This window comes from Haemaphysalis longicornis, unplaced genomic scaffold, assembly GCF_048455015.1.
Source record: "Haemaphysalis longicornis isolate Haplotype H1 unplaced genomic scaffold, Haemaphysalis longicornis Haplotype H1 scaffold_25, whole genome shotgun sequence".
Taxonomy (NCBI): Eukaryota; Metazoa; Arthropoda; class Arachnida; order Ixodida; family Ixodidae; genus Haemaphysalis; species Haemaphysalis longicornis.
This window is the reverse complement of record NW_027526314.1, coordinates 2425561-2437460: the sequence shown is the minus strand read 5'-3', so window position 1 is coordinate 2437460 and position 11900 is coordinate 2425561. Positions and strand designations below refer to the sequence as shown.

The 11900-nt window shown below is 46.8% G+C and overlaps 1 long non-coding RNA gene across 1 annotated transcript; it reads left to right on the top strand.

The window, feature by feature from the left end:
• The first annotated feature begins 525 nt into the window (after positions 1-525).
• LOC144172660 (uncharacterized) lies at positions 526-11531 on the top strand. The gene is made up of 5 exons (XR_013323082.1): positions 526-732; positions 2419-2486; positions 3089-3584; positions 6052-6348; positions 11308-11531. It is a non-coding gene; the product is annotated as an uncharacterized LOC144172660 (long non-coding RNA).
• The last annotated feature ends 369 nt before the right edge of the window (positions 11532-11900 follow it).

The window sequence follows — 11900 nt, the reverse complement described above, 5'->3', positions numbered from 1 at the left end:
GCATCTTCCGGAGCTGAAAAAATGAACAGCTATGCACCCAACCGGGAACATTTGGGATAGCGAAAGTTATTTTCTACCAAAAAGGCTCGCTAGCGTTCAGCGAAGCAGACGACCCTATTCCACCTTTCTGGAAAATAACTCATTGCTTCCTTGCTCCACACGGTGCCGAAGATAGGCAGAGTGCACGATAACGCATGGGCAAAGTACCGAAGACTTAAAGAAGCATTTTGACAGGCGCAACTCTAATTGATTCAATCCAAAATAGTAGAACCGAACCGCTGCAAACTTAAAAAAGCGCGCGCTGAGTGCTCACTCAAAAAAAAAGATAAAAAGCCGTTAAACATTGCAATAAAAGAGTAATTTGTTGCATTTAAAAAAAACTTGGCTTATAAAACGTTTTTTGCTTTTTATTAAGCGAAAATATTATACTTTTTAGTTTATGCATTTGTGGTAGTAGTTTTCAGCACCACCAGGGGTTCCTCTGTCGCTTCAATTCAAACCATCGCCTCCTGTATTTTCAAACACAACAACCGTTGGTCGCGTTTGTCGTTCCTAAGAGTTGCTCTTGCGTTTGTAAGGTTGTTTGCGCAAAAAAAAAAAAAATGCTTTTGAGAGAGTAAATAGGTAAATGGTGTTTTAAATGCATCTCCAAAATACCTTGCTCAAGCCTTTGTATGCGTGAAGACTGCCACGGTTCCCCAAGCGTCCGGAAACGACTCTGCACGAACAAAGGTGAGTAGCTACTAGCGTGATAAGTAGTAGCAGAGTTTCTTGCGGTCTTCGTTAATGAGCTATCACTGCACAGTACCGTAGTTTGGCGAATTCTGTGCGCAGCACACGCCGGTGCCCAGCACCACAATTTGTGAAGAAGTACACGCTTGGGCTTGCAAACTTTTGGCATTACCTTTCTCGTTAAAGAAAACTGTTGAAATGGTACAAGCAGTACAACGAATGCACAGGCTCTCAGCCGAGCTCGCGCTGAGCCTTTATGGACTAGTGATGCCCAAAACTTTCATAAATTTTGGTGATGTCACAGCACAACGATGGAGTGCAATGTAAATACCCTATTAAGGCAAAATGGGGGGGAGCAACTGTACTTTTTTTTTTATAGTTGGCGCCTTTCATGCTGTAACCCCGTTTTTCTTGTTTTTCGCTCACATTCTCAGATTATATATGACGCACTGGCCGAGAAGAAATAATAGTAAAAGAAAGCGTCTGAGAGCACGTTGACCAGACAGAGTTGTAGTTTCTTCCAGGCTCCACTCATTGTCTGTTGTCACTGCTACCAAGATGACACTAACAAAAAAAAAAAAAAACAAGAAGTTTGTAGTAAGTCCGCATGTACGCAATGTTTCTCACAGATTCCGGAAAATAGCCAGTAGATAACGCATGTGACTACAGAGACTGAATCAGAAATCGTTTGTAAGGTCCCTTTGATGTGATAAAATCCTACATAGGTCAGTGCGTTTAAGAGCACAGTTTAGCGTATGGACATTACAAATACTAGACAGTTGTTGCGCATTATGGTGCGTCCGCAAACTAAAACTCAACAATACAATAATCCTACTCATAACTCCAAAGAAAACAATGGAAATGACGGAGGAATTGTCGTTGTTCTGAACACAAATTGTTGGAGTTAATACACCATCTGTTTCCAAAAACCCGTATGAAATGCATGTCGTGCGATTTTGTAATCTGGACCAAAAATAAAGCTGGAGTGGGGCCAATTTAAGACAATTTGCATTGCCACTGACCGTTACTAGAGTCACTAAATAACCGTTACCACACTAACCGTTACCATATCTCCATGCTGCATTTATTGTTGATGTGATCAGTTGTCTTGAGATATTCATGATGGGCATATTGAGTAAATTTCTGTCTGAGCTAAAAATGAAGCTAATAGACTGCACATTTGCCTTACTGCTTGTTCCATTTCAGTTGTCTCCTGTCACATAAAACAGGATGACAAAAGGAGAATGGCATATTATCTAGCTGCAAACGTGTGTTTATGGAGAAAGTTTGCAATGGTATTGCTAGTGTCTGACATATTTTAGTTTTCTTCTGCTCACTCACATTTGAATTATGAATACTACCAGACCTTCCCGAAATATTGTGTGCATGTTCAAGGCACTGCCCTAGAGTTTTATTCATTCCAAGCCTTTCACTGTAGCAGGTTTGAGATTTTTGAATAAGATAAGCTCATTCACAGGCAAAGGCCGGTGAATGAGCTTTTGACTTCTTTTTTGTCCTTGTGCAGTAGATATTTTCATGTTAGACTAGTAAAACCCCTCTGCATCCTTGTTTACCTCGAGATAAGTTTTGCTTACCTTAAGTTTCAAACTGCTTTAATTCTCAGTGCTTTAGTTGTGTACACTGTATTATCTCGCATTTTTGCCGGCATCTGGTCGGTGCGTTCAGGGCGCCTTTTCAAGCCCTGGATGCCAACAAAGCTGCCAAGGAGGTGTCGCTGATCAACCTGTCCATGTGTGAGTAGGCCAAGCCGCGCTTGCACAGGGTCAATTAGGACGTTTCTCATTTACAGAAGGTAACCACTTTTTGTGTATAGCTGATGTTGCAATTGGAATTTTCCTTGCAGACCCATGATGTGTTTACAGTGCAATTAGCCGGTTATGCTGGGTGCATCAGGTTTTGGCAGGATGTGGTATGCAATTTGTGTGCACTAAATGAGAGAGAAGCTGTGCAATTTGTGCTCACTGCCCTTCATGTTACCGCTTTGCATAGAGCTGCCCTTGTGTCTAGTTTTCTTGTCTTCAGGTTTCACCTAGGAATATTTATAACTACGTTCATTGGGTTGTCCTAGGTTTAGTGGCTTAAAGTGGCGTCAAAATGATGTTAGGGCAGGAGATGACAAAGGCTTCAATTTCAGCGTCGTACCTGGGAGATGAAGTGGTTGCTGTTTAGCCAGCTGCAGGGCAATTCGACGGGCTTGCAAACCTCAGAGCTTTGTCACTTGTGGCTTAGCAATGTTTATCACACCGTTATATCCTATTTCCTAAGGTAAATGCGTGTTTTCCCCTTCCGAACTGCTATTTGCACCTATTGGTCCAGTAATCATAAAATGTCCCAGGTGGTGGCCTCTGGATGGGAGGGCCCTGGTTGGTCTCCTGCTCTGGTGGCCGAGGTGCAACTGGAAATCCTGGGCAAGCGCAGCAAACAACGGACGGCCCCACTGTGGGCAGCTCAGCTGGCCTGGGCCATCGTCCGAGATGACCTGAAGGGCCACACCCTGGCCTATTCGGGCGGCTCTGTGCGGCAGCGACAGGGCTCGGCCTCAGCAGGCGCCATGCTAGGGGAGGTCACCCGGCAGGCGCTGCTGTAGTGTGCTGTATCCTCAGCCACAGCCGAGCTGGTGGGTGTCAGCCTGGACCTGACCCCAGCGCTGTGCCCTGCAATGCTACTCCCGGGTGGCCCTGCTGCGCATCCGGAGGGCGACTTGTGCTCACTCGTGGTGCATGGAGTGCTGTATCGGGGCGCCTGGCTGCGGCCGCAGTGGGAGCCCAGACACAGGGAGCTCAAGGGCAACGAACCAGTGATGTGATATCTGCGCCGAACCGTGCCGAAAGGTAAATCCTGCTACATCCTTCTTCATGTCAAGCAATATGCGCCAATCTTGTACCGAAGCTTCGTTTCGCCGGGTTTCCGCAATGTGTTTGCTCTGGTGGGAGGAGTCCTTTACGCCACTGGCCTTGAAGGCATCTTTTACGTAAAATGAAGTGGAAGGAAGTTTTTACATAAAATGTGCTGAGTGCCTTCTGCACGACTGCCTTTCAACGACTGCCTTTCATTTTGCAGAGCCTGCGCTTCTTAAGCCCACAGCTGAGGAAAGAAAAGTCCTCTAGAGCTCATTTTAGGGTGCTGCAAGTGATCTAACCGATGAATTGACTTTGATGGATGAATACATGCTCGTCCAGCTTGAACATGTTGATCAGATCCGTCTACACGAATTAACGAGTATTGGCAGCAGAGTTTTGAGAAGGAGGCTAACAACAAAACCAAATTCCCTCTCTTGGCTTGGCTAGTGAAGGCATTGCTGTGCATTCCACATAGAAAAGCGGTTGGGGAAATGGGCTTCAATAAGAACTGCCGGCACCTTAATGAAAGGGCTCAGTGTGCAATACAAACTGTTCATGGCATCAGGCACATTGTTTCGTTCTTCAAGCGCTTTGACGGAGATGCAAGTCGCTTCAATGTGACACCAGAGGTTGTGAGAGCAGTACAAACATCGAGCAAAGACTGCCAAGAGCGCATTGCGGCTGAAAAGCTCAGGCAGCTAAGCAGTGGTGTCTTGACCCAGCCAAGGCTGGTCCTAGTCATGATGACCGAGACAGGGTCCAGCAAGAAGTGGAGACCACAAAAATAACATGGTGGCGAATACGGAGCATCTAATTAGCCTCGACATGAGGTCCAAGAGCTTCGGGTATGTCGAAAGTGGGCAGTCTCTTTTACCTGAGGGTAAAGCTAGAATGGTGGCAGCACTGGACAAAATGGCACAAAAAACAACTTTGGACCTGTCACGATAGTTCTACTTTCATGCATATTTAACCAGAGAAACGTGGGTTTTAGCACAAGTGTCTGTTTTGTTTCGTTACATTTTCTGCTTACTTAAACAAGCTCAAAGGTGTTTTCAGGGAATCTAGTCATACAGTCGAATCCCGCTACAACGAAATTGACGGGACGCGCGAAAAATTTCGTTGAAGCGAAAATTCGTTGAGGCAAAATCCGCCCCAATACACCACGGAAAGGCCCGAAAAATAGCCCCGTATGTTTCCGCATCACTGGCAGCAAAAAAACATTATTCGAATAACAAACATACCAATGGTTATCTGTGTTCACTGTACGCGAAGAACGCGTTACGGAGGGGGGTGAAGAAATGCAGGCGGAAAACGTATGGCTGCACAACAAGGCGTGCCCACCGAGCTGATTACTTTCAGATAGCTGCTAGGCCGTCGGAAGCCCCCCTCGCTTGTGGCAGGAGCAGTGGCGTTATCTTATCCTCTGACGGCACGGCAGCTACTGACCTTGGCAGGCAAGACGCGCGCGCTTGCATTAAACATGACCGCGCGCTCGCGACTAAGATAGTATGACTTGGCTTCAAGACCAAACACGCAAACACGATTTTTGCTTTTGGCTATGAAGAATGGTAGAAGGAAAACGGCAAGGACAGCTGCTCACGAGCCACAACGCATACATGACGTCGCCGCGCCAGCAGTGGAGCACATTCTTGCGATTTCAATTGGATACAGATTGGCTGTAGCTCCGGCTTGGCGAACCGGGCCTGTGCCTCATGTAAAGACGGCCAGCCACATCGTTATCACCATCAAACAATGGCGTCCGCCTATGAGTTTTTTTTTTTTTTTTTTTTTTTTTGGGTGGCGGTGTGGGCGCACCGCGCATGTTTTCGGTGAAACTAAGCGTCCCGAATGTTTAAAAAGTTACGAATAGCTGGCGCTATGCTTATTTTATTGTGAAATAATTGTTCAAACCCAGCGCAATTCATCGAAAATTTCGTTGAAGCGAAAGCAAGCCAGACAAATGGTTCGTTGTGGCGAGGACTTTGTTGCATTGACTTCTATGGCTAGCTGACGGGGAATTGGAAATATTTCGTTGAAGCGGAAATTTCGTTGAAGCGGACTTCGTTTTAGCGGGATTAGACTGTATTGTGTTTTATTGCCATGTAGTCGTTTTAGCTTCAGGATGTTTTCGTGTACATCAAACTGTCCACTAAGTGACTGTGTTTCTTTCATTCTGGTTTCATGAAAAGTTCTGTAGCCTACCGAATTGAATGCTACCCCGATAGTCGTTTTTTAAATGAAAGTCAAGTTCCTTCATGATCTGTTGGCTCATGTGGTGTATGTACACGTCGCATGAACTCTTTTGGTGCTTGTCCTGAGGCATTTCATAGTCACTGCTAAAAGACGTCTGTGCGGCAGAAACTCGTCTGTACCGAAGGCATTTTACTTGTTTAAACATTTCTGTGTGCCCAGGATGCTGCTTTTGGGGCTCCTCTTAGTTGTTTTCCTCCCCTTCCAGCAGCTCTCAGCCGTCCTGTGCCCCATGTGGGTTCCAAGCAGAGAAACACCACCTGGAGGTGGCTGACAGCCCTGCCTGCTGGCCATGGAGAGTGGCCAGATTTAACAACAGGGAGGCGAGCTGCTGGCCGCACGGCGGAATCTTCGGCTGCTGGACCAGCTGCTGTTGCTGCCGGGCTGTGCCAGGGAGCAGGACAAAGTCCACAAGGTCCTGGGCTCCTACCTGGATGCCTCAGGAGTCATCCCCACGCCTCGCCTCCCAGCCGGGTTGATTTGGAACAACATTGAGGGACTGAGGGTTTGTTTGTTTGTTATCTTCTCTTGTGCATGTGTGTGTGCGTCTTTTTTAATACCCCTTTTTATGCGTCACTGAAGTGATTTGTAAATATTGCAGGAATGCTAGTGCGAATTGTAGTCTGGAGTCTCTAGGCCATATTTTCACCACTCGCGGCATTTACGTGAATTTATTCGGTAGAAATAATCAATTCAAAAATGCGGCCTTCCTCCGCATACTTCTTGCTGATTTCCTGACATTTTGTGTGACATCAAAACAAGATGGTTTGGCTGCACTACTGTGCAGCTCGCCGACCCTCCGACAGAGTCAGTCGGTCCAGCGTATAGTCTTCTGGCCGCCAGCGGGTCGTCTTAATTTCTTTGCTCAGTTGAAACTAAGCCATGACCCGTTTGTGCCTGGAAATATCTGCCTTTAGTTTGTTAGTTTGTAGACTGTATTCTGTTTTAACTCACTCCACACATGCGACGCTCCGCTGACTGGTACGCTAGTGAAAAAAATCAAAGGCCAATTGAAGGTGGGAGAAGCTTTATCAAAGTTAATAAATGTACAAAAAAGAAAACTGCACATAAAACAAGGACACAAGGGAAGACACATAGGGTGCAGACTAGCAAGTGATTTTTTATTTTAGTGAAAAAGACATCATGAAGGAAACTGCGGTAACCTAGGGCACAGAACAAAGGTAAACAACCAAAACCACAGCCAAAAGACTGAGCGCAACACGGGGGGCAAAGAACCCTACACTAGGCATGTGCAATCGCTTCGCACATAAACAAACAAGGTGAGGGCCGGGGTAGTCCAAGGACACTAAAAATCACCCCCAAGAGTCCCGTTACGATACGCGATCTCGGTGCTTAGTAGGGACACTGACGGTGAGCTGACGCAATCTTCGCCTTGATTTTCAGAATCGCGTACGCTTCAAAAATCTCCTTGCTGCACGCACTCCTGTAACGCTTTGTCACTTTGCATGCTTTGAGGCGTGGCGCACAGCCTTTGCAGTCTTTACAGTTGGTGGCCAGGTTGCTGCCGGTAAAAGTGCGGAGGCTGTCGGCGTGTACCCTCAGTAAATCATTAATGCATCGGCCCATTTGGCCAATGTACGATCACCCACAAGACAAGGGTGTTTCGTAGACGACGCAGCTTGACAGTTGAAAAAGCAAGGCTAAAATGGGGGCTAGTTGGTTATACATCTTCTTGAACCGCGCTGCTCTAAAACTTAGACAAGGGAAGAGCACACAAGGACGGGGCAAAGCGCGAGTCCCATCCTTGTGTGCTCTTCCCTTGTCTAAGTTTTAAAACCGCGCGGTTCAAGAAGAGTTAACAAAGCGCTTCTCGTGTCTTTTCTGGCACCCCGCATGTCTATTTTCTTCAGAGTTTACACGCTTACACAACTTGTGTAGCTTGTTAGGTGCCGAAAAAACAACACGAGCCCCCACCTTTTCCTTAGCTTTCTTGATCCTGTACCCAACATTGTGGACGTAAGATAAAACGGCCATCTTGTCGCCCTTGTCCCGTTCGCACCTCGTCTTCTTGGGGCGTGACTCGACAAGAAGCTTCTTGCCAACTGCCAAGATAAGGTCGCAAGGAAACCCTGCTTCCTTCAGTCGCTCCACCTGTGAACAGAAACTCACCTCAGCTTGGTGTGTGCACGAGCGCTGCAGCGCATTCCCGAGAGCTGACGTGAAGTGAAGCAGTCCTTTTTGGATCGAGGGGAATAGATCCAACACACATGGCCACAGTTCACCTTGGGCTCGATATCCAAAAACTGCATCAATCCCCCGACCGGTGCTTCTATTGTTTACGAAAAGACATTGAGGGTGGAGCGAAAGAGTTCAAAACACTTCAACTTGATGTGTAGTGCCCTCTGGATTGAGCTGCTACAGCACTAGGAAGTCGTCAACGAAGCGGAAAATCTTAATGACGTTAGTGCGGAGCAAGGGAAGCAACTGATGAAGTTGTCGAAACGTGCGAGTAGGAGGTGACTGAATATTGGGGCAAGACACGACCCTATACATACGCTGTCTTTAGGAACATAGGAACGACTACACACCCCTTGAATTAGCTCAGCTGGTTGGGCCACTGGCACCGTCGCAGAGTCACAACTGCCGGTTGTGCCAAATCTTTCATACGGAGGCCCGAAGGATTTGGCACAACCGGCGGTGTTGACTCTGCGACGGTGGCGATGGTGGCGTCTGCAACGGTGGCAGCGGCCCAACCAGCTGAGCCAATTCAAGGGGTGTGCAGTCGTTCCTATGTTCCTAAGGACAGCGTACGTATAGGGTCGTGTCTTGCCCCAATATTCAGTGACCTCCTACTCGCACGTTTCGACAACTTCATCAGTTGCTTCCCTTGCTCCGCACCAACGTCATTAAGATTTTCCGCTTCGTGGACGACTTCCTAGTGCTGTAGCAGCTCAATCCAGAGGGCACTACACATCAAGTTGAAGAAGTGTTTTGAACTCTTTCGCTCCACCCTCAATGTCTTTTCGTAAACAATAGAAGCACCGGTCGGGGGATTGATGCAGTTTTTGGATATGGAGCCCAAGGTGAACTGTGGCCATGTGTGTTGGATCTATTCCCCTCGATCCAGAAAGGTCTGCTTCACTTCACGTCAGCTCTCGGGAATGCGCTGCAACGCTCGTGCACACACCAAGCTGAGGCGAGTTTCTGTTCACAGGTGGAGCGACTGAAGGAAGCAGGGTTTCCTTGCGACCTTATCTTGGCAGTTGGCAAGAAGCTTCTTGTCGAGTCACGCCCCAAGAAGACGACGTGTGAACGGGGCAAGGGCGACAAGATGGCCGTTTTACCTTGCGTTCATAATGTTGGGCACAGGATCAAGAAAGCTAGGGAAAAGGTGGGGGTTGGTGTTGTTTTTTCGGCACCTAACAAGCTACACAAGTTGTGCAAGCATGTAAACACCGAAGAAAATAGACATGCGGGGTGCTGGAAAAGACATGTGAAGTGCTTTTTTAACTGTCAAGCATGCGTCGTCTACAAAACCCCCTTGTCCAGTGGATGATCGCAGATTGGCTAAACGGGCCGGTGCATTAATGATCGACTGTGGGTACACGCCGACAACCTCCGCACTTTTACTGGCAGCAACCTGACCACCCACTGTAAAGAACTGCAAAGGCTGTGCGCCATGCCTCGAAGCACGCGAATTTACAAAGCATTACAGGGGTGCGCGCAGGAGGGAGATTTTTGCAGTACGCGATTCTGAAAAAAAGGCGAAGATTGCGTCAGTTCACCGTCGGTGTCTCTACTAAGCACCGAGATTGCGTTTCATGACTGGACTTTTGGGTGTGATTTGGTTGTTCATCTTAGTCCTGTGCCCTAGGTTATCGCACATGTGTAGATCACAGTTTCCTTCATGATGTGTTTTTCACTCAAATAAAAAATCACTTGCTAGTCTGCGCCCTGTGTGTCTAGTCGTCTTCTCTTGTGTCCTCGTTTTAATCGCAGTTTTCTTTTTCGGAATGTACCAACTAGCCCAAGCTTGCATTCTATTCTACTTAGTATAGGTACTAAGAAAATAATGTCAACTGAAACTTACCATACAGGGAAAAATCAGGGTGCATGAAGCGCTTTTTTGTGCTGGGTGAACTAGCACAGCAGTCACCAGCACGATCACACATCTATGAACGCTTTTCTGCTAAAGGAATGCAGTCACTAAAGGTGAGGTATTTGTGAAAATTTGAGGGATGCTTACTGCAGAAGTGCTATTCAAGAAATAGTCGTCTGGGCTGCTTGGAATGCCGAACCTAGATAAAAATGTGAACTGGGTATACATTATATACATTATACTTATGCCCTTGCCAACACTGGCTTATGGCGGAGTGATCTGGAGCACTAGGTATATTGTTATGCAATTCGCAAGCTCAAATCCCATAGCACTAAGTGGTTTATTTGTTTTTGGGCGGTATTTTCTATACTAAATTCACAATTTTGGCGCTGTTTCTGTAAATCTGGCAAAACTTTGTCGTTTCTGTAAACCTAGCAAAACTTAAGGGTGTGCAAATTATGCGAGTAAATACGGTATTTTACAGAACCGAAACAAACTGGTTTGAATTATAATCTTGGACATTGTCCAATTACGTAGTAACTTGTATGAACGTCACTGCTTTAGTTGCTGTGGCTGCCTAAGACCGCGCAGGGCAGTTTTTTCCTTTTCAGGCCTCATAAAATAAATACCGCCTTATCGACAGGATAAACGATGAAAAGTGTGTTTATTTGAGCCATTATACGCAGTTCAAACAAAAAAGACAGCAGCTTGACAAATTCACTTCGGTGTCCTACAACCCGCCGTCAATGGCTAAGGCGTTGTTCAGCTGAGCCTGAGGTCGCAGGTTCACTTCTCAATTGTGGTGGCCGCGTTTCTGATAGAGGTCGAAAGCAAAAACGCCCTTGTGCTCGAGATCCCGTGCAGGTGGTCAAAATGTTAATCTGGGGCCCTCCACTATGGCGCACCTCATCGCCTGTGTAGCATCGGCGCGTAAAACATAATACCCCCTCGTGCCTTTGTCTCCTCTCTATCTGCCTGTCATGCCCTCCCCCACTCCCCACACGAGTGGACATACTGGTGTCCATCCCTAGGTGTGACAATTTACAGCTGCTGGTGCACATTCCTTTCTGCCTTCCTGGAAATTCATTCATTTTGGTAAAGGATAAAAATTACTGCGACCTTAATTCTTATACTTGCTTTCTGGCACCTATACCCATCAATAATACAGTCGAACCCCACTACAACGAACTCCGCTTCAACGAAATTTCCGTTTCGACGAAAAATTTCCAATTCCCCATCAGTTAGCCAGAGAAGTCAGTGCAACACAGTCCTCGCCCCAACGAACCATTTGTCTAGCTTGCTTTCGCATCAACGAAATTTAATAAGCAGCTGTCTGTCTGATACCTTTCACTGCTCACTACTGGTACACATTGTAAGTGACACAGTGCCTTGTGTTCTACCCAGGCATCCTGCTGGCACGGGCAACACGGCTGGAGGCAAGAAGCAAGGACACTCAGCTTCATGGGAACAAGCCAGACTGCTGATGACTGCCACATGAAGCTATCATCCCTGTTTACAAGTATATAGCGGGTTGACGGTTACCTTTTTTTGTGAGAGCTTTCCCCTGTAATTCCTTCTACTTTAATGCATGTACCTAATGTTGCACTACAAATAAAGCTTGGTTTTCAAAAGATTACAGGTTGATTTTATCATTTTGTACACAGGACACAAAACATGTGAAATGAGACCTAGCTGGCATCAAGCAACTCTATTCTTAAGAGTTTATGCGAATACCCCCTATTTATGTTGTGCTAACATCACCCTCAGTTGTGCTGCCCGCTTGATGCTTTCACTGTTCACACAGGCCGGTTGTGGATGTTGCTGCCAGCTGTCAACAATTAACACACCCAGTGGTTGCTTCCAGAACACTCGGCAATGACCAGCCCTTCTCCGATTAAGTATCTTTGAAACTGCGTGCCAGATATTTATTCGGAGAACAGCGGGCAGTCGAGTCGGTGTTCCAAAAGCAGCTGCTGGGTGCGTCAGTTGTGGGGACA